This window comes from Lithobates pipiens, unplaced genomic scaffold (assembly GCF_037356315.1).
Source record: "Lithobates pipiens isolate NorthernLeopardFrog02 unplaced genomic scaffold, aLitPip1_a1.2 Scaffold_8, whole genome shotgun sequence".
Taxonomy (NCBI): domain Eukaryota; kingdom Metazoa; phylum Chordata; class Amphibia; order Anura; family Ranidae; genus Lithobates; species Lithobates pipiens.
The window spans coordinates 271178499-271194505 of NW_027507903.1; the positions used below are offsets into that span (position 1 = coordinate 271178499).

A 16007-nucleotide genomic window follows, 5' to 3' on the forward strand; every position below is an offset into this window, starting at 1 on the left:
TTGTTTCTGCCCGGTTTCGAACCGGGGACCTTTCGCGTGTTAGGCGAACGTGATAACCACTACACTACAGAAACCTATCACGACAGCACTTTTCGGGTTGGTTGCTCGGAGGTTGGGGTCACCGTATTAGCTATTATTTGCTTCTGGTTGGTTGATAACCTGAGTTCAGTTTACCGTCCTTGCAAATAATACTCTTTGGTAATGAAGCAAAGAAGGAAGAAAGCCCATCTCGGATGCCTAACTTGATACAAATAACATCCTCAAAACAGCCAGTACTGGCAAGATACACTGAGTCATGGATATCACCTCTAGCTTTTCCACACACTTTTCTCACCAGGTCAGCTGAAAACATACGCCAATGGTCGTCAGGTTTTCCAGCTCAGCTGACTAAGCAGGAGAACCAAAGTCCACATTCCAATTGCCTTTGGGTCCAGAAAACAAGTTTGCCTAAACACCAAACACCTACAGCGATGGTCAGCTCATAAACAGTGAAGAAAAAGAGCTCACATTGAAGGTGTTGCACCTAAACTGTGCTTTGTATTGGCAGATTTGGCTTACGGCTGCCAGAGGGGCAAGGCATGGCAAGAGCTTTGAGTTTGCCAGACTGTGAAAAAGTTAAAGGTAAGCACTGTTTCTGCCCAGTTTCGAACCGTGGACCTTTCGCGTGTGAGGCGAACGTGATAACCACTATACTACAGAAACCCATTCATGCTGTTTTTTTGAGCCTTGCAGACCGAAAGTCTACCCTAAAGTAAGATCGGTGAAAAGAGCTGCTGAAAGTGACATTGACAAAAAGCACTAGTGCGCTCAAATTGTTTCTGCCCGGTTTCGAACCGGGGACCTTTCGCGTGTTAGGCGAACGTGATAACCACTACACTACAGAAACCTATCACGACAGCACTTTTCGGGTTGGTTGCTCGGAGGTTGGGGTCACCGTATTAGCTATTATTTGCTTCTGGTTGGTTGATAACCTGAGTTCAGTTTACCGTCCTTGCAAATGATACTCTTTGGTAATGAAGCAAAGAAGGAAGAAAGCCCATCTCGGATGCCTAACTTGATACAAATAACATCCTCAAAACAGCAAGTACTGGCAAGATACACTGAGTCATGGATATCACCTCTAGCTTTTCCACACACTTTTCTCACCAGGTCAGCTGAAAACATACGCCAATGGTCGTCAGGTTTTCCAGCTCAGCTGACTAAGCAGGAGAACCAAAGTCCACATTCCAATTGCCTTTGGGTCCAGAAAACAAGTTTGCCTAAACACCAAACACTTACAGCGATGGTCAGCTCATAAACAGTGAAGAAAAAGAGCTCACATTGAAGGTGTTGCACCTAAACTGTGCTTTGTATTGGCAGATTTGGCTTACGGCTGCCAGAGGGGCAAGGCATGGCAAGAGCTTTGAGTTTGCCAGACTGTGAAAAAGTTAAAGGTAAGCACTGTTTCTGCCCGGTTTCGAACCGGGGACCTTTCGCGTGTGAGGCGAATGTGATAACCACTACACTACAGAAACCCATTCATGCTGTTTTTTTGAGCCTTGCAGACCGAAAGTCTACCCTAAAGTAAGATCGGTGAAAAGAGCTGCTGAAAGTGACATTGACAAAAAGCACTAGTGCGCTCAAATTGTTTCTGCCCGGTTTCGAACCGGGGACCTTTCGCGTGTTAGGCGAACGTGATAACCACTACACTACAGAAACCTATCACGACAGCACTTTTCGGGTTGGTTGCTCGGAGGTTGGGGTCACCGTATTAGCTATTATTTGCTTCTGGTTGGTTGATAACCTGAGTTCAGTTTACCGTCCTTGCAAATAATACTCTTTGGTAATGAAGCAAAGAAGGAAGAAAGCCCATCTCGGATGCCTAACTTGATACAAATAACATCCTCAAAACAGCCAGTACTGGCAAGATACACTGAGTCATGGATATCACCTCTAGCTTTTCCACACACTTTTCTCACCTGGTCAGCTGAAAACATACGCCAATGGTCGTCAGGTTTTCCAGCTCAGCTGACTAAGCAGGAGAACCAAAGTCCACATTCCAATTGCCTTTGGGTCCAGAAAACAAGTTTGCCTAAACACCAAACACTTACAGCGATGGTCAGCTCATAAACAGTGAAGAAAAAGAGCTCACATTGAAGGTGTTGCACCTAAACTGTGCTTTGTATTGGCAGATTTGGCTTACGGCTGCCAGAGGGGCAAGGCATGGCAAGAGCTTTGAGTTTGCCAGACTGTGAAAAAGTTAAAGGTAAGCACTGTTTCTGCCCGGTTTCGAACCGGGGACCTTTCGCGTGTGAGGCGAACGTGATAACCACTACACTACAGAAACCCATTCATGCTGTTTTTTTGAGCCTTGCAGACCGAAAGTCTACCCTAAAGTAAGATCGGTGAAAAGAGCTGCTGAAAGCGACATTGACAAAAAGCACTAGCGCGCTCAAATTGTTTCTGCCCGGTTTCGAACCGGGGACCTTTCGCGTGTTAGGCGAACGTGATAACCACTACACTACAGAAACCTATCATGACAGCACTTTTCGGGTTGGTTGCTCGGAGGTTGGGGTCACTGTATTAGCTATTATTTGCTTCTGGTTGGTTGATAACCTGAGTTCAGTTTACCGTCCTTGCAAATGATACTCTTTGGTAATGAAGCAAAGAAGGAAGAAAGCCCATCTCGGATGCCTAACTTGATACAAATAACATCCTCAAAACAGCCAGTACTGGCAAGATACACTGAGTCATGGATATCACCTCTAGCTTTTCCACACACTTTTCTCACCAGGTCAGCTGAAAACATACGCCAATGGTCGTCAGGTTTTCCAGCTCAGCTGACTAAGCAGGAGAACCAAAGTCCACATTCCAATTGCCTTTGGGTCCAGAAAACAAGTTTGCCTAAACACCAAACACTTACAGCGATGGTCAGCTCATAAACAGTGAAGAAAAAGAGCTCACATTGAAGGTGTTGCACCTAAACTGTGCTTTGTATTGGCAGATTTGGCTTACGGCTGCCAGAGGGGCAAGGCATGGCAAGAGCTTTGAGTTTGCCAGACTGTGAAAAAGTTAAAGGTAAGCACTGTTTCTGCCCGGTTTCGAACCGGGGACCTTTCGCGTGTGAGGCGAACGTGATAACCACTACACTACAGAAACCCATTCATGCTGTTTTTTTGAGCCTTGCAGACCGAAAGTCTACCCTAAAGTATGATCGGTGAAAAGAGCTGCTGAAAGTGACATTGACAAAAAGCACTAGTGCGCTCAAATTGTTTCTGCCCGGTTTCGAACCGGGGACCTTTCGCTTGTTAGGCGAACGTGATAACCACTACACTACAGAAACCTATCACGACAGCACTTTTCGGGTTGGTTGCTCGGAGGTTGGGGTCACCGTATTAGCTATTATTTGCTTCTGGTTGGTTGATAACCTGAGTTCAGTTTACCGTCCTTGCAAATGATACTCTTTGGTAATGAAGCAAAGAAGGAAGAAAGCCCATTTCGGATGCCTAACTTGATACAAATAACATCCTCAAAACAGCAAGTACTGGCAAGATACACTGAGTCATGGATATCACCTCTAGCTTTTCCACACACTTTTCTCACCAGGTCAGCTGAAAACATACGCCAATGGTCGTCAGGTTTTCCAGCTCAGCTGACTAAGCAGGAGAACCAAAGTCCACATTCCAATTGCCTTTGGGTCCAGAAAACAAGTTTGCCTAAACACCAAACACTTACAGCGATGGTCAGCTCATAAACAGTGAAGAAAAAGAGCTCACATTGAAGGTGTTGCACCTAAACTGTGCTTTGTATTGGCAGATTTGGCTTACGGCTGCCAGAGGGGCAAGGCATGGCAAGAGCTTTGAGTTTGCCAGACTGTGAAAAAGTTAAAGGTAAGCACTGTTTCTGCCCGGGGACCTTTCGCGTGTGAGGCGAACGTGATAACCACTACACTACAGAAACCCATTCATGCTGTTTTTTTGAGCCTTGCAGACCGAAAGTCTACCCTAAAATAAGATCGGTGAAAAGAGCTGCTGAAAGTGACATTGACAAAAAGCACTAGTGCGCTCAAATTGTTTCTGCCCGGTTTCGAACCGGGGACCTTTCGCGTGTTAAGCGAACGTGATAACCACTACACTACAGAAACCTATCACGACAGCACTTTTCGGGTTGGTTGCTCGGAGGTTGGGGTCACCGTATTAGCTATTATTTGCTTCTGGTTGGTTGATAACCTGAGTTCAGTTTACCGTCCTTGCAAATGATACTCTTTGGTAATGAAGCAAAGAAGGAAGAAAGCCCATCTCGGATGCCTAACTTGATACAAATAACATCCTCAAAACAGCAAGTACTGGCAAGATACACTGAGTCATGGATATCACCTCTAGCTTTTCCACACACTTTTCTCACCAGGTCAGCTGAAAACATACGCCAATGGTCGTCAGGTTTTCCAGCTCAGCTGACTAAGCAGGAGAACCAAAGTCCACATTCCAATTGCCTTTGGGTCCAGAAAACAAGTTTGCCTAAACACCAAACACTTACAGCGATGGTCAGCTCATAAACAGTGAAGAAAAAGAGCTCACATTGAAGGTGTTGCACCTAAACTGTGCTTTGTATTGGCAGATTTGGCTTACGGCTGCCAGAGGGGCAAGGCATGGCAAGAGCTTTGAGTTTGCCAGACTGTGAAAAAGTTAAAGGTAAGCACTGTTTCTGCCCGGTTTCGAACCGGGGACCTTTCGCGTGTGAGGCGAACGTGATAACCACTACACTACAGAAACCCATTCATGCTGTTTTTTTGAGCCTTGCAGACCGAAAGTCTACCCTAAAGTAAGATCGGTGAAAAGAGCTGCTGAAAGTGACATTGACAAAAAGCACTAGTGCGCTCAAATTCTTTCTGCCCGGTTTCGAACCGGGGACCTTTCGCGTGTTAGGCGAACGTGATAACCACTACACTACAGAAACCTATCACGACAGCACTTTTCGGGTTGGTTGCTCGGAGGTTGGGGTCACCGTATTAGCTATTATTTGCTTCTGGTTGGTTGATAACCTGAGTTCAGTTTACCGTCCTTGCAAATAATACTCTTTGGTAATGAAGCAAAGAAGGAAGAAAGCCCATCTCGGATGCCTAACTTGATACAAATAACATCCTCAAAACAGCCAGTACTGGCAAGATACACTGAGTCATGGATATCACCTCTAGCTTTTCCACACACTTTTCTCACCAGGTCAGCTGAAAACATACGCCAATGGTCGTCAGGTTTTCCAGCTCAGCTGACTAAGCAGGAGAACCAAAGTCCACATTCCAATTGCCTTTGGGTCCAGAAAACAAGTTTGCCTAAACACCAAACACCTACAGCGATGGTCAGCTCATAAACAGTGAAGAAAAAGAGCTCACATTGAAGGTGTTGCACCTAAACTGTGCTTTGTATTGGCAGATTTGGCTTACGGCTGCCAGAGGGGCAAGGCATGGCAAGAGCTTTGAGTTTGCCAGACTGTGAAAAAGTTAAAGGTAAGCACTGTTTCTGCCCAGTTTCGAACCGGGGACCTTTCGCGTGTGAGGCGAACGTGATAACCACTATACTACAGAAACCCATTCATGCTGTTTTTTTGAGCCTTGCAGACCGAAAGTCTACCCTAAAGTAAGATCGGTGAAAAGAGCTGCTGAAAGTGACATTGACAAAAAGCACTAGTGCGCTCAAATTGTTTCTGCCCGGTTTCGAACCGGGGACCTTTCGCGTGTTAGGCGAACGTGATAACCACTACACTACAGAAACCTATCACGACAGCACTTTTCGGGTTGGTTGCTCGGAGGTTGGGGTCACCGTATTAGCTATTATTTGCTTCTGGTTGGTTGATAACCTGAGTTCAGTTTACCGTCCTTGCAAATGATACTCTTTGGTAATGAAGCAAAGAAGGAAGAAAGCCCATCTCGGATGCCTAACTTGATACAAATAACATCCTCAAAACAGCAAGTACTGGCAAGATACACTGAGTCATGGATATCACCTCTAGCTTTTCCACACACTTTTCTCACCAGGTCAGCTGAAAACATACGCCAATGGTCGTCAGGTTTTCCAGCTCAGCTGACTAAGCAGGAGAACCAAAGTCCACATTCCAATTGCCTTTGGGTCCAGAAAACAAGTTTGCCTAAACACCAAACACTTACAGCGATGGTCAGCTCATAAACAGTGAAGAAAAAGAGCTCACATTGAAGGTGTTGCACCTAAACTGTGCTTTGTATTGGCAGATTTGGCTTACGGCTGCCAGAGGGGCAAGGCATGGCAAGAGCTTTGAGTTTGCCAGACTGTGAAAAAGTTAAAGGTAAGCACTGTTTCTGCCCGGTTTCGAACCGGGGACCTTTCGCGTGTGAGGCGAACGTGATAACCACTACACTACAGAAACCCATTCATGCTGTTTTTTTGAGCCTTGCAGACCGAAAGTCTACCCTAAAGTAAGATCGGTGAAAAGAGCTGCTGAAAGCGACATTGACAAAAAGCACTAGCGCGCTCAAATTGTTTCTGCCCGGTTTCGAACCGGGGACCTTTCGCGTGTTAGGCGAACGTGATAACCACTACACTACAGAAACCTATCACGACAGCACTTTTCGGGTTGGTTGCTCGGAGGTTGGGGTCACCGTATTAGCTATTATTTGCTTCTGGTTGGTTGATAACCTGAGTTCAGTTTACCGTCCTTGCAAATGATACTCTTTGGTAATGAAGCAAAGAAGGAAGAAAGCCCATCTCGGATGCCTAACTTGATACAAATAACATCCTCAAAACAGCAAGTACTGGCAAGATACACTGAGTCATGGATATCACCTCTAGCTTTTCCACACACTTTTCTCACCAGGTCAGCTGAAAACATACGCCAATGGTTGTCAGGTTTTCCAGCTCAGCTGACTAAGCAGGAGAACCAAAGTCCACATTCCAATTGCCTTTGGGTCCAGAAAACAAGTTTGCCTAAACACCAAACACTTACAGCGATGGTCAGCTCATAAACAGTGAAGAAAAAGAGCTCACATTGAAGGTGTTGCACCTAAACTGTGCTTTGTATTGGCAGATTTGGCTTACGGCTGCCAGAGGGGCAAGGCATGGCAAGAGCTTTGAGTTTGCCAGACTGTGAAAAAGTTAAAGGTAAGCACTGTTTCTGCCCGGTTTCGAACCGGGGACCTTTCGCGTGTGAGGCGAACGTGATAACCACTACACTACAGAAACCCATTCATGCTGTTTTTTTGAGCCTTGCAGACCGAAAGTCTACCCTAAAGTAAGATCGGTGAAAAGAGCTGCTGAAAGTGACATTGACAAAAAGCACTAGTGCGCTCAAATTCTTTCTGCCCGGTTTCGAACCGGGGACCTTTCGCTTGTTAGGCGAACGTGATAACCACTACACTACAGAAACCTATCACGACAGCACTTTTCGGGTTGGTTGCTCGGAGGTTGGGGTCACCGTATTAGCTATTATTTGCTTCTGGTTGGTTGATAACCTGAGTTCAGTTTACCGTCCTTGCAAATGATACTCTTTGGTAATGAAGCAAAGAAGGAAGAAAGCCCATCTCGGATGCCTAACTTGATACAAATAACATCCTCAAAACAGCAAGTACTGGCAAGATACACTGAGTCATGGATATCACCTCTAGCTTTTCCACACACTTTTCTCACCAGGTCAGCTGAAAACATACGCCAATGGTCGTCAGGTTTTCCAGCTCAGCTGACTAAGCAGGAGAACCAAAGTCCACATTCCAATTGCCTTTGGGTCCAGAAAACAAGTTTGCCTAAACACCAAACACTTACAGCGATGGTCAGCTCATAAACAGTGAAGAAAAAGAGCTCACATTGAAGGTGTTGCACCTAAACTGTGCTTTGTATTGGCAGATTTGGCTTACGGCTGCCAGAGGGGCAAGGCATGGCAAGAGCTTTGAGTTTGCCAGACTGTGAAAAAGTTAAAGGTAAGCACTGTTTCTGCCCGGTTTCGAACCGGGGACCTTTCGCGTGTGAGGCGAACGTGATAACCACTACACTACAGAAACCCATTCATGCCGTTTTTTTGAGCCTTGCAGACCGAAAGTCTACCCTAAAGTAAGATCGGTGAAAAGAGCTGCTGAAAGTGACATTGACAAAAAGCACTAGTGCGCTCAAATTGTTTCTGCCCGGTTTCGAACCGGGGACCTTTCGCGTGTTAGGCGAACGTGATAACCACTACACTACAGAAACCTATCACGACAGCACTTTTCGGGTTGGTTGCTCGGAGGTTGGGGTCACCGTATTAGCTATTATTTGCTTCTGGTTGGTTGATAACCTGAGTTCAGTTTACCGTCCTTGCAAATAATACTCTTTGGTAATGAAGCAAAGAAGGAAGAAAGCCCATCTCGGATGCCTAACTTGATACAAATAACATCCTCAAAACAGCCAGTACTGGCAAGATACACTGAGTCATGGATATCACCTCTAGCTTTTCCACACACTTTTCTCACCTGGTCAGCTGAAAACATACGCCAATGGTCGTCAGGTTTTCCAGCTCAGCTGACTAAGCAGGAGAACCAAAGTCCACATTCCAATTGCCTTTGGGTCCAGAAAACAAGTTTGCCTAAACACCAAACACTTACAGCGATGGTCAGCTCATAAACAGTGAAGAAAAAGAGCTCACATTGAAGGTGTTGCACCTAAACTGTGCTTTGTATTGGCAGATTTGGCTTACGGCTGCCAGAGGGGCAAGGCATGGCAAGAGCTTTGAGTTTGCCAGACTGTGAAAAAGTTAAAGGTAAGCACTGTTTCTGCCCGGTTTCGAACCGGGGACCTTTCGCGTGTGAGGCGAACGTGATAACCACTACACTACAGAAACCCATTCATGCTGTTTTTTTGAGCCTTGCAGACCGAAAGTCTACCCTAAAGTAAGATCGGTGAAAAGAGCTGCTGAAAGCGACATTGACAAAAAGCACTAGCGCGCTCAAATTGTTTCTGCCCGGTTTCGAACCGGGGACCTTTCGCGTGTTAGGCGAACGTGATAACCACTACACTACAGAAACCTATCACGACAGCACTTTTCGGGTTGGTTGCTCGGAGGTTGGGGTCACCGTATTAGCTATTATTTGCTTCTGGTTGGTTGATAACCTGAGTTCAGTTTACCGTCCTTGCAAATGATACTCTTTGGTAATGAAGCAAAGAAGGAAGAAAGCCCATCTCGGATGCCTAACTTGATACAAATAACATCCTCAAAACAGCAAGTACTGGCAAGATACACTGAGTCATGGATATCACCTCTAGCTTTTCCACACACTTTTCTCACCAGGTCAGCTGAAAACATACGCCAATGGTCGTCAGGTTTTCCAGCTCAGCTGACTAAGCAGGAGAACCAAAGTCCACATTCCAATTGCCTTTGGGTCCAGAAAACAAGTTTGCCTAAACACCAAACACTTACAGCGATGGTCAGCTCATAAACAGTGAAGAAAAAGAGCTCACATTGAAGGTGTTGCACCTAAACTGTGCTTTGTATTGGCAGATTTGGCTTACGGCTGCCAGAGGGGCAAGGCATGGCAAGAGCTTTGAGTTTGCCAGACTGTGAAAAAGTTAAAGGTAAGCACTGTTTCTGCCCGGTTTCGAACCGGGGACCTTTCGCGTGTGAGGCGAACGTGATAACCACTACACTACAGAAACCCATTCATGCTGTTTTTTTGAGCCTTGCAGACCGAAAGTCTACCCTAAAGTAAGATCGGTGAAAAGAGCTGCTGAAAGTGACATTGACAAAAAGCACTAGTGCGCTCAAATTCTTTCTGCCCGGTTTCGAACCGGGGACCTTTCGCTTGTTAGGCGAACGTGATAACCACTACACTACAGAAACCTATCACGACAGCACTTTTCGGGTTGGTTGCTCGGAGGTTGGGGTCACCGTATTAGCTATTATTTGCTTCTGGTTGGTTGATAACCTGAGTTCAGTTTACCGTCCTTGCAAATGATACTCTTTGGTAATGAAGCAAAGAAGGAAGAAAGCCCATCTCGGATGCCTAACTTGATACAAATAACATCCTCAAAACAGCAAGTACTGGCAAGATACACTGAGTCATGGATATCACCTCTAGCTTTTCCACACACTTTTCTCACCAGGTCAGCTGAAAACATACGCCAATGGTCGTCAGGTTTTCCAGCTCAGCTGACTAAGCAGGAGAACCAAAGTCCACATTCCAATTGCCTTTGGGTCCAGAAAACAAGTTTGCCTAAACACCAAACACTTACAGCGATGGTCAGCTCATAAACAGTGAAGAAAAAGAGCTCACATTGAAGGTGTTGCACCTAAACTGTGCTTTGTATTGGCAGATTTGGCTTACGGCTGCCAGAGGGGCAAGGCATGGCAAGAGCTTTGAGTTTGCCAGACTGTGAAAAAGTTAAAGGTAAGCACTGTTTCTGCCCGGTTTCGAACCGGGGACCTTTCGCGTGTGAGGCGAACGTGATAACCACTACACTACAGAAACCCATTCATGCTGTTTTTTTGAGCCTTGCAGACCGAAAGTCTACCCTAAAGTAAGATCGGTGAAAAGAGCTGCTGAAAGTGACATTGACAAAAAGCACTAGTGCGCTCAAATTGTTTCTGCCCGGTTTCGAACCGGGGACCTTTCGCGTGTTAGGCGAACGTGATAACCACTACACTACAGAAACCTATCACGACAGCACTTTTCGGGTTGGTTGCTCGGAGGTTGGGGTCACCGTATTAGCTATTATTTGCTTCTGGTTGGTTGATAACCTGAGTTCAGTTTACCGTCCTTGCAAATAATACTCTTTGGTAATGAAGCAAAGAAGGAAGAAAGCCCATCTCGGATGCCTAACTTGATACAAATAACATCCTCAAAACAGCCAGTACTGGCAAGATACACTGAGTCATGGATATCACCTCTAGCTTTTCCACACACTTTTCTCACCTGGTCAGCTGAAAACATACGCCAATGGTCGTCAGGTTTTCCAGCTCAGCTGACTAAGCAGGAGAACCAAAGTCCACATTCCAATTGCCTTTGGGTCCAGAAAACAAGTTTGCCTAAACACCAAACACTTACAGCGATGGTCAGCTCATAAACAGTGAAGAAAAAGAGCTCACATTGAAGGTGTTGCACCTAAACTGTGCTTTGTATTGGCAGATTTGGCTTACGGCTGCCAGAGGGGCAAGGCATGGCAAGAGCTTTGAGTTTGCCAGACTGTGAAAAAGTTAAAGGTAAGCACTGTTTCTGCCCGGTTTCGAACCGGGGACCTTTCGCGTGTGAGGCGAACGTGATAACCACTACACTACAGAAACCCATTCATGCTGTTTTTTTGAGCCTTGCAGACCGAAAGTCTACCCTAAAGTAAGATCGGTGAAAAGAGCTGCTGAAAGCGACATTGACAAAAAGCACTAGCGCGCTCAAATTGTTTCTGCCCGGTTTCGAACCGGGGACCTTTCGCGTGTTAGGCGAACGTGATAACCACTACACTACAGAAACCTATCATGACAGCACTTTTCGGGTTGGTTGCTCGGAGGTTGGGGTCACCGTATTAGCTATTATTTGCTTCTGGTTGGTTGATAACCTGAGTTCAGTTTACCGTCCTTGCAAATGATACTCTTTGGTAATGAAGCAAAGAAGGAAGAAAGCCCATCTCGGATGCCTAACTTGATACAAATAACATCCTCAAAACAGCCAGTACTGGCAAGATACACTGAGTCATGGATATCACCTCTAGCTTTTCCACACACTTTTCTCACCAGGTCAGCTGAAAACATACGCCAATGGTCGTCAGGTTTTCCAGCTCAGCTGACTAAGCAGGAGAACCAAAGTCCACATTCCAATTGCCTTTGGGTCCAGAAAACAAGTTTGCCTAAACACCAAACACTTACAGCGATGGTCAGCTCATAAACAGTGAAGAAAAAGAGCTCACATTGAAGGTGTTGCACCTAAACTGTGCTTTGTATTGGCAGATTTGGCTTACGGCTGCCAGAGGGGCAAGGCATGGCAAGAGCTTTGAGTTTGCCAGACTGTGAAAAAGTTAAAGGTAAGCACTGTTTCTGCCCGGTTTCGAACCGGGGACCTTTCGCGTGTGAGGCGAACGTGATAACCACTACACTACAGAAACCCATTCATGCTGTTTTTTTGAGCCTTGCAGACCGAAAGTCTACCCTAAAGTAAGATCGGTGAAAAGAGCTGCTGAAAGTGACATTGACAAAAAGCACTAGTGCGCTCAAATTGTTTCTGCCCGGTTTCGAACCGGGGACCTTTCGCGTGTTAGGCGAACGTGATAACCACTACACTACAGAAACCTATCACGACAGCACTTTTCGGGTTGGTTGCTCGGAGGTTGGGGTCACCGTATTAGCTATTATTTGCTTCTGGTTGGTTGATAACCTGAGTTCAGTTTACCGTCCTTGCAAATAATACTCTTTGGTAATGAAGCAAAGAAGGAAGAAAGCCCATCTCGGATGCCTAACTTGATACAAATAACATCCTCAAAACAGCCAGTACTGGCAAGATACACTGAGTCATGGATATCACCTCTAGCTTTTCCACACACTTTTCTCACCAGGTCAGCTGAAAACATACGCCAATGGTCGTCAGGTTTTCCAGCTCAGCTGACTAAGCAGGAGAACCAAAGTCCACATTCCAATTGCCTTTGGGTCCAGAAAACAAGTTTGCCTAAACACCAAACACCTACAGCGATGGTCAGCTCATAAACAGTGAAGAAAAAGAGCTCACATTGAAGGTGTTGCACCTAAACTGTGCTTTGTATTGGCAGATTTGGCTTACGGCTGCCAGAGGGGCAAGGCATGGCAAGAGCTTTGAGTTTGCCAGACTGTGAAAAAGTTAAAGGTAAGCACTGTTTCTGCCCAGTTTCGAACCGGGGACCTTTCGCGTGTGAGGCGAACGTGATAACCACTATACTACAGAAACCCATTCATGCTGTTTTTTTGAGCCTTGCAGACCGAAAGTCTACCCTAAAGTAAGATCGGTGAAAAGAGCTGCTGAAAGTGACATTGACAAAAAGCACTAGTGCGCTCAAATTGTTTCTGCCCGGTTTCGAACCGGGGACCTTTCGCGTGTTAGGCGAACGTGATAACCACTACACTACAGAAACCTATCACGACAGCACTTTTCGGGTTGGTTGCTCGGAGGTTGGGGTCACCGTATTAGCTATTATTTGCTTCTGGTTGGTTGATAACCTGAGTTCAGTTTACCGTCCTTGCAAATGATACTCTTTGGTAATGAAGCAAAGAAGGAAGAAAGCCCATCTCGGATGCCTAACTTGATACAAATAACATCCTCAAAACAGCAAGTACTGGCAAGATACACTGAGTCATGGATATCACCTCTAGCTTTTCCACACACTTTTCTCACCAGGTCAGCTGAAAACATACGCCAATGGTCGTCAGGTTTTCCAGCTCAGCTGACTAAGCAGGAGAACCAAAGTCCACATTCCAATTGCCTTTGGGTCCAGAAAACAAGTTTGCCTAAACACCAAACACTTACAGCGATGGTCAGCTCATAAACAGTGAAGAAAAAGAGCTCACATTGAAGGTGTTGCACCTAAACTGTGCTTTGTATTGGCAGATTTGGCTTACGGCTGCCAGAGGGGCAAGGCATGGCAAGAGCTTTGAGTTTGCCAGACTGTGAAAAAGTTAAAGGTAAGCACTGTTTCTGCCCGGTTTCGAACCGGGGACCTTTCGCGTGTGAGGCGAATGTGATAACCACTACACTACAGAAACCCATTCATGCTGTTTTTTTGAGCCTTGCAGACCGAAAGTCTACCCTAAAGTAAGATCGGTGAAAAGAGCTGCTGAAAGTGACATTGACAAAAAGCACTAGTGCGCTCAAATTGTTTCTGCCCGGTTTCGAACCGGGGACCTTTCACGTGTTAGGCGAACGTGATAACCACTACACTACAGAAACCTATCACGACAGCACTTTTCGGGTTGGTTGCTCGGAGGTTGGGGTCACCGTATTAGCTATTATTTGCTTCTGGTTGGTTGATAACCTGAGTTCAGTTTACCGTCCTTGCAAATAATACTCTTTGGTAATGAAGCAAAGAAGGAAGAAAGCCCATCTCGGATGCCTAACTTGATACAAATAACATCCTCAAAACAGCCAGTACTGGCAAGATACACTGAGTCATGGATATCACCTCTAGCTTTTCCACACACTTTTCTCACCTGGTCAGCTGAAAACATACGCCAATGGTCGTCAGGTTTTCCAGCTCAGCTGACTAAGCAGGAGAACCAAAGTCCACATTCCAATTGCCTTTGGGTCCAGAAAACAAGTTTGCCTAAACACCAAACACTTACAGCGATGGTCAGCTCATAAACAGTGAAGAAAAAGAGCTCACATTGAAGGTGTTGCACCTAAACTGTGCTTTGTATTGGCAGATTTGGCTTACGGCTGCCAGAGGGGCAAGGCATGGCAAGAGCTTTGAGTTTGCCAGACTGTGAAAAAGTTAAAGGTAAGCACTGTTTCTGCCCGGTTTCGAACCGGGGACCTTTCGCGTGTGAGGCGAATGTGATAACCACTACACTACAGAAACTCATTCATGCTGTTTTTTTGAGCCTTGCAGACCGAAAGTCTACCCTAAAGTAAGATCGGTGAAAAGAGCTGCTGAAAGTGACATTGACAAAAAGCACTAGTGCGCTCAAATTGTTTCTGCCCGGTTTCGAACCGGGGACCTTTCGCGTGTTAGGCGAACGTGATAACCACTACACTACAGAAACCTATCACGACAGCACTTTTCGGGTTGGTTGCTCGGAGGTTGGGGTCACCGTATTAGCTATTATTTGCTTCTGGTTGGTTGATAACCTGAGTTCAGTTTACCGTCCTTGCAAATAATACTCTTTGGTAATGAAGCAAAGAAGGAAGAAAGCCCATCTCGGATGCCTAACTTGATACAAATAACATCCTCAAAACAGCCAGTACTGGCAAGATACACTGAGTCATGGATATCACCTCTAGCTTTTCCACACACTTTTCTCACCAGGTCAGCTGAAAACATACGCCAATGGTCGTCAGGTTTTCCAGCTCAGCTGACTAAGCAGGAGAACCAAAGTCCACATTCCAATTGCCTTTGGGTCCAGAAAACAAGTTTGCCTAAACACCAAACACTTACAGCGATGGTCAGCTCATAAACAGTGAAGAAAAAGAGCTCACATTGAAGGTGTTGCACCTAAACTGTGCTTTGTATTGGCAGATTTGGCTTACGGCTGCCAGAGGGGCAAGGCATGGCAAGAGCTTTGAGTTTGCCAGACTGTGAAAAAGTTAAAGGTAAGCACTGTTTCTGCCCGGTTTCGAACCGGGGACCTTTCGCGTGTGAGGCGAACGTGATAACCACTACACTACAGAAACCCATTCATGCTGTTTTTTTGAGCCTTGCAGACCGAAAGTCTACCCTAAAGTAAGATCGGTGAAAAGAGCTGCTGAAAGTGACATTGACAAAAAGCACTAGTGCGCTCAAATTGTTTCTGCCCGGTTTCGAACCGGGGACCTTTCGCGTGTTAGGCGAACGTGATAACCACTACACTACAGAAACCTATCACGACAGCACTTTTCGGGTTGGTTGCTCGGAGGTTGGGGTCACCGTATTAGCTATTATTTGCTTCTGGTTGGTTGATAACCTGAGTTCAGTTTACCGTCCTTGCAAATAATACTCTTTGGTAATGAAGCAAAGAAGGAAGAAAGCCCATCTCGGATGCCTAACTTGATACAAATAACATCCTCAAAACAGCCAGTACTGGCAAGATACACTGAGTCATGGATATCACCTCTAGCTTTTCCACACACTTTTCTCACCAGGTCAGCTGAAAACATACGCCAATGGTCGTCAGGTTTTCCAGCTCAGCTGACTAAGCAGGAGAACCAAAGTCCACATTCCAATTGCCTTTGGGTCCAGAAAACAAGTTTGCCTAAACACCAAACACCTACAGCGATGGTCAGCTCATAAACAGTGAAGAAAAAGAGCTCACATTGAAGGTGTTGCACCTAAACTGTGCTTTGTATTGGCAGATTTGGCTTACGGCTGCCAGAGGGGCAAGGCATGGCAAGAGCT

At 45.8% G+C, this 16007-nt stretch overlaps 27 non-coding genes across 27 annotated transcripts; all 27 read right to left on the minus strand.

The window, feature by feature from the left end:
• Position 1: 1 nt before the first annotated feature.
• TRNAV-AAC (transfer RNA valine (anticodon AAC)) lies at positions 2–74 on the minus strand. Its single transcript has one exon. It is a non-coding gene; the product is annotated as a tRNA-Val (tRNA).
• Positions 75–813: 739 nt separating this feature from the next.
• On the minus strand, positions 814–886 carry TRNAV-AAC (transfer RNA valine (anticodon AAC)). The gene has a single exon. It is a non-coding gene; the product is annotated as a tRNA-Val (tRNA).
• Positions 887–1625: 739 nt separating this feature from the next.
• On the minus strand, positions 1626–1698 carry TRNAV-AAC (transfer RNA valine (anticodon AAC)). Its single transcript has one exon. It is a non-coding gene; the product is annotated as a tRNA-Val (tRNA).
• A 555-nt stretch (positions 1699–2253) lies between these two features.
• On the minus strand, positions 2254–2326 carry TRNAV-CAC (transfer RNA valine (anticodon CAC)). Its single transcript has one exon. It is a non-coding gene; the product is annotated as a tRNA-Val (tRNA).
• A 111-nt stretch (positions 2327–2437) lies between these two features.
• Positions 2438–2510, minus strand: TRNAV-AAC (transfer RNA valine (anticodon AAC)). The gene has a single exon. It is a non-coding gene; the product is annotated as a tRNA-Val (tRNA).
• Positions 2511–3065: 555 nt separating this feature from the next.
• Positions 3066–3138, minus strand: TRNAV-CAC (transfer RNA valine (anticodon CAC)). Its single transcript has one exon. It is a non-coding gene; the product is annotated as a tRNA-Val (tRNA).
• A 111-nt stretch (positions 3139–3249) lies between these two features.
• TRNAV-AAC (transfer RNA valine (anticodon AAC)) lies at positions 3250–3322 on the minus strand. The gene has a single exon. It is a non-coding gene; the product is annotated as a tRNA-Val (tRNA).
• Positions 3323–4678: 1356 nt separating this feature from the next.
• On the minus strand, positions 4679–4751 carry TRNAV-CAC (transfer RNA valine (anticodon CAC)). Its single transcript has one exon. It is a non-coding gene; the product is annotated as a tRNA-Val (tRNA).
• Positions 4752–5674: 923 nt separating this feature from the next.
• Positions 5675–5747, minus strand: TRNAV-AAC (transfer RNA valine (anticodon AAC)). Its single transcript has one exon. It is a non-coding gene; the product is annotated as a tRNA-Val (tRNA).
• Positions 5748–6302: 555 nt separating this feature from the next.
• TRNAV-CAC (transfer RNA valine (anticodon CAC)) lies at positions 6303–6375 on the minus strand. Its single transcript has one exon. It is a non-coding gene; the product is annotated as a tRNA-Val (tRNA).
• A 111-nt stretch (positions 6376–6486) lies between these two features.
• On the minus strand, positions 6487–6559 carry TRNAV-AAC (transfer RNA valine (anticodon AAC)). The gene has a single exon. It is a non-coding gene; the product is annotated as a tRNA-Val (tRNA).
• A 555-nt stretch (positions 6560–7114) lies between these two features.
• On the minus strand, positions 7115–7187 carry TRNAV-CAC (transfer RNA valine (anticodon CAC)). The gene has a single exon. It is a non-coding gene; the product is annotated as a tRNA-Val (tRNA).
• A 739-nt stretch (positions 7188–7926) lies between these two features.
• Positions 7927–7999, minus strand: TRNAV-CAC (transfer RNA valine (anticodon CAC)). Its single transcript has one exon. It is a non-coding gene; the product is annotated as a tRNA-Val (tRNA).
• A 111-nt stretch (positions 8000–8110) lies between these two features.
• On the minus strand, positions 8111–8183 carry TRNAV-AAC (transfer RNA valine (anticodon AAC)). The gene has a single exon. It is a non-coding gene; the product is annotated as a tRNA-Val (tRNA).
• Positions 8184–8738: 555 nt separating this feature from the next.
• TRNAV-CAC (transfer RNA valine (anticodon CAC)) lies at positions 8739–8811 on the minus strand. Its single transcript has one exon. It is a non-coding gene; the product is annotated as a tRNA-Val (tRNA).
• Positions 8812–8922: 111 nt separating this feature from the next.
• On the minus strand, positions 8923–8995 carry TRNAV-AAC (transfer RNA valine (anticodon AAC)). Its single transcript has one exon. It is a non-coding gene; the product is annotated as a tRNA-Val (tRNA).
• Positions 8996–9550: 555 nt separating this feature from the next.
• Positions 9551–9623, minus strand: TRNAV-CAC (transfer RNA valine (anticodon CAC)). Its single transcript has one exon. It is a non-coding gene; the product is annotated as a tRNA-Val (tRNA).
• Positions 9624–10362: 739 nt separating this feature from the next.
• On the minus strand, positions 10363–10435 carry TRNAV-CAC (transfer RNA valine (anticodon CAC)). The gene has a single exon. It is a non-coding gene; the product is annotated as a tRNA-Val (tRNA).
• Positions 10436–10546: 111 nt separating this feature from the next.
• On the minus strand, positions 10547–10619 carry TRNAV-AAC (transfer RNA valine (anticodon AAC)). Its single transcript has one exon. It is a non-coding gene; the product is annotated as a tRNA-Val (tRNA).
• A 555-nt stretch (positions 10620–11174) lies between these two features.
• TRNAV-CAC (transfer RNA valine (anticodon CAC)) lies at positions 11175–11247 on the minus strand. The gene has a single exon. It is a non-coding gene; the product is annotated as a tRNA-Val (tRNA).
• A 111-nt stretch (positions 11248–11358) lies between these two features.
• TRNAV-AAC (transfer RNA valine (anticodon AAC)) lies at positions 11359–11431 on the minus strand. Its single transcript has one exon. It is a non-coding gene; the product is annotated as a tRNA-Val (tRNA).
• A 555-nt stretch (positions 11432–11986) lies between these two features.
• On the minus strand, positions 11987–12059 carry TRNAV-CAC (transfer RNA valine (anticodon CAC)). Its single transcript has one exon. It is a non-coding gene; the product is annotated as a tRNA-Val (tRNA).
• A 111-nt stretch (positions 12060–12170) lies between these two features.
• Positions 12171–12243, minus strand: TRNAV-AAC (transfer RNA valine (anticodon AAC)). The gene has a single exon. It is a non-coding gene; the product is annotated as a tRNA-Val (tRNA).
• A 739-nt stretch (positions 12244–12982) lies between these two features.
• Positions 12983–13055, minus strand: TRNAV-AAC (transfer RNA valine (anticodon AAC)). Its single transcript has one exon. It is a non-coding gene; the product is annotated as a tRNA-Val (tRNA).
• Positions 13056–14606: 1551 nt separating this feature from the next.
• Positions 14607–14679, minus strand: TRNAV-AAC (transfer RNA valine (anticodon AAC)). The gene has a single exon. It is a non-coding gene; the product is annotated as a tRNA-Val (tRNA).
• Positions 14680–15234: 555 nt separating this feature from the next.
• Positions 15235–15307, minus strand: TRNAV-CAC (transfer RNA valine (anticodon CAC)). The gene has a single exon. It is a non-coding gene; the product is annotated as a tRNA-Val (tRNA).
• Positions 15308–15418: 111 nt separating this feature from the next.
• Positions 15419–15491, minus strand: TRNAV-AAC (transfer RNA valine (anticodon AAC)). Its single transcript has one exon. It is a non-coding gene; the product is annotated as a tRNA-Val (tRNA).
• Positions 15492–16007: the final 516 nt, after the last annotated feature.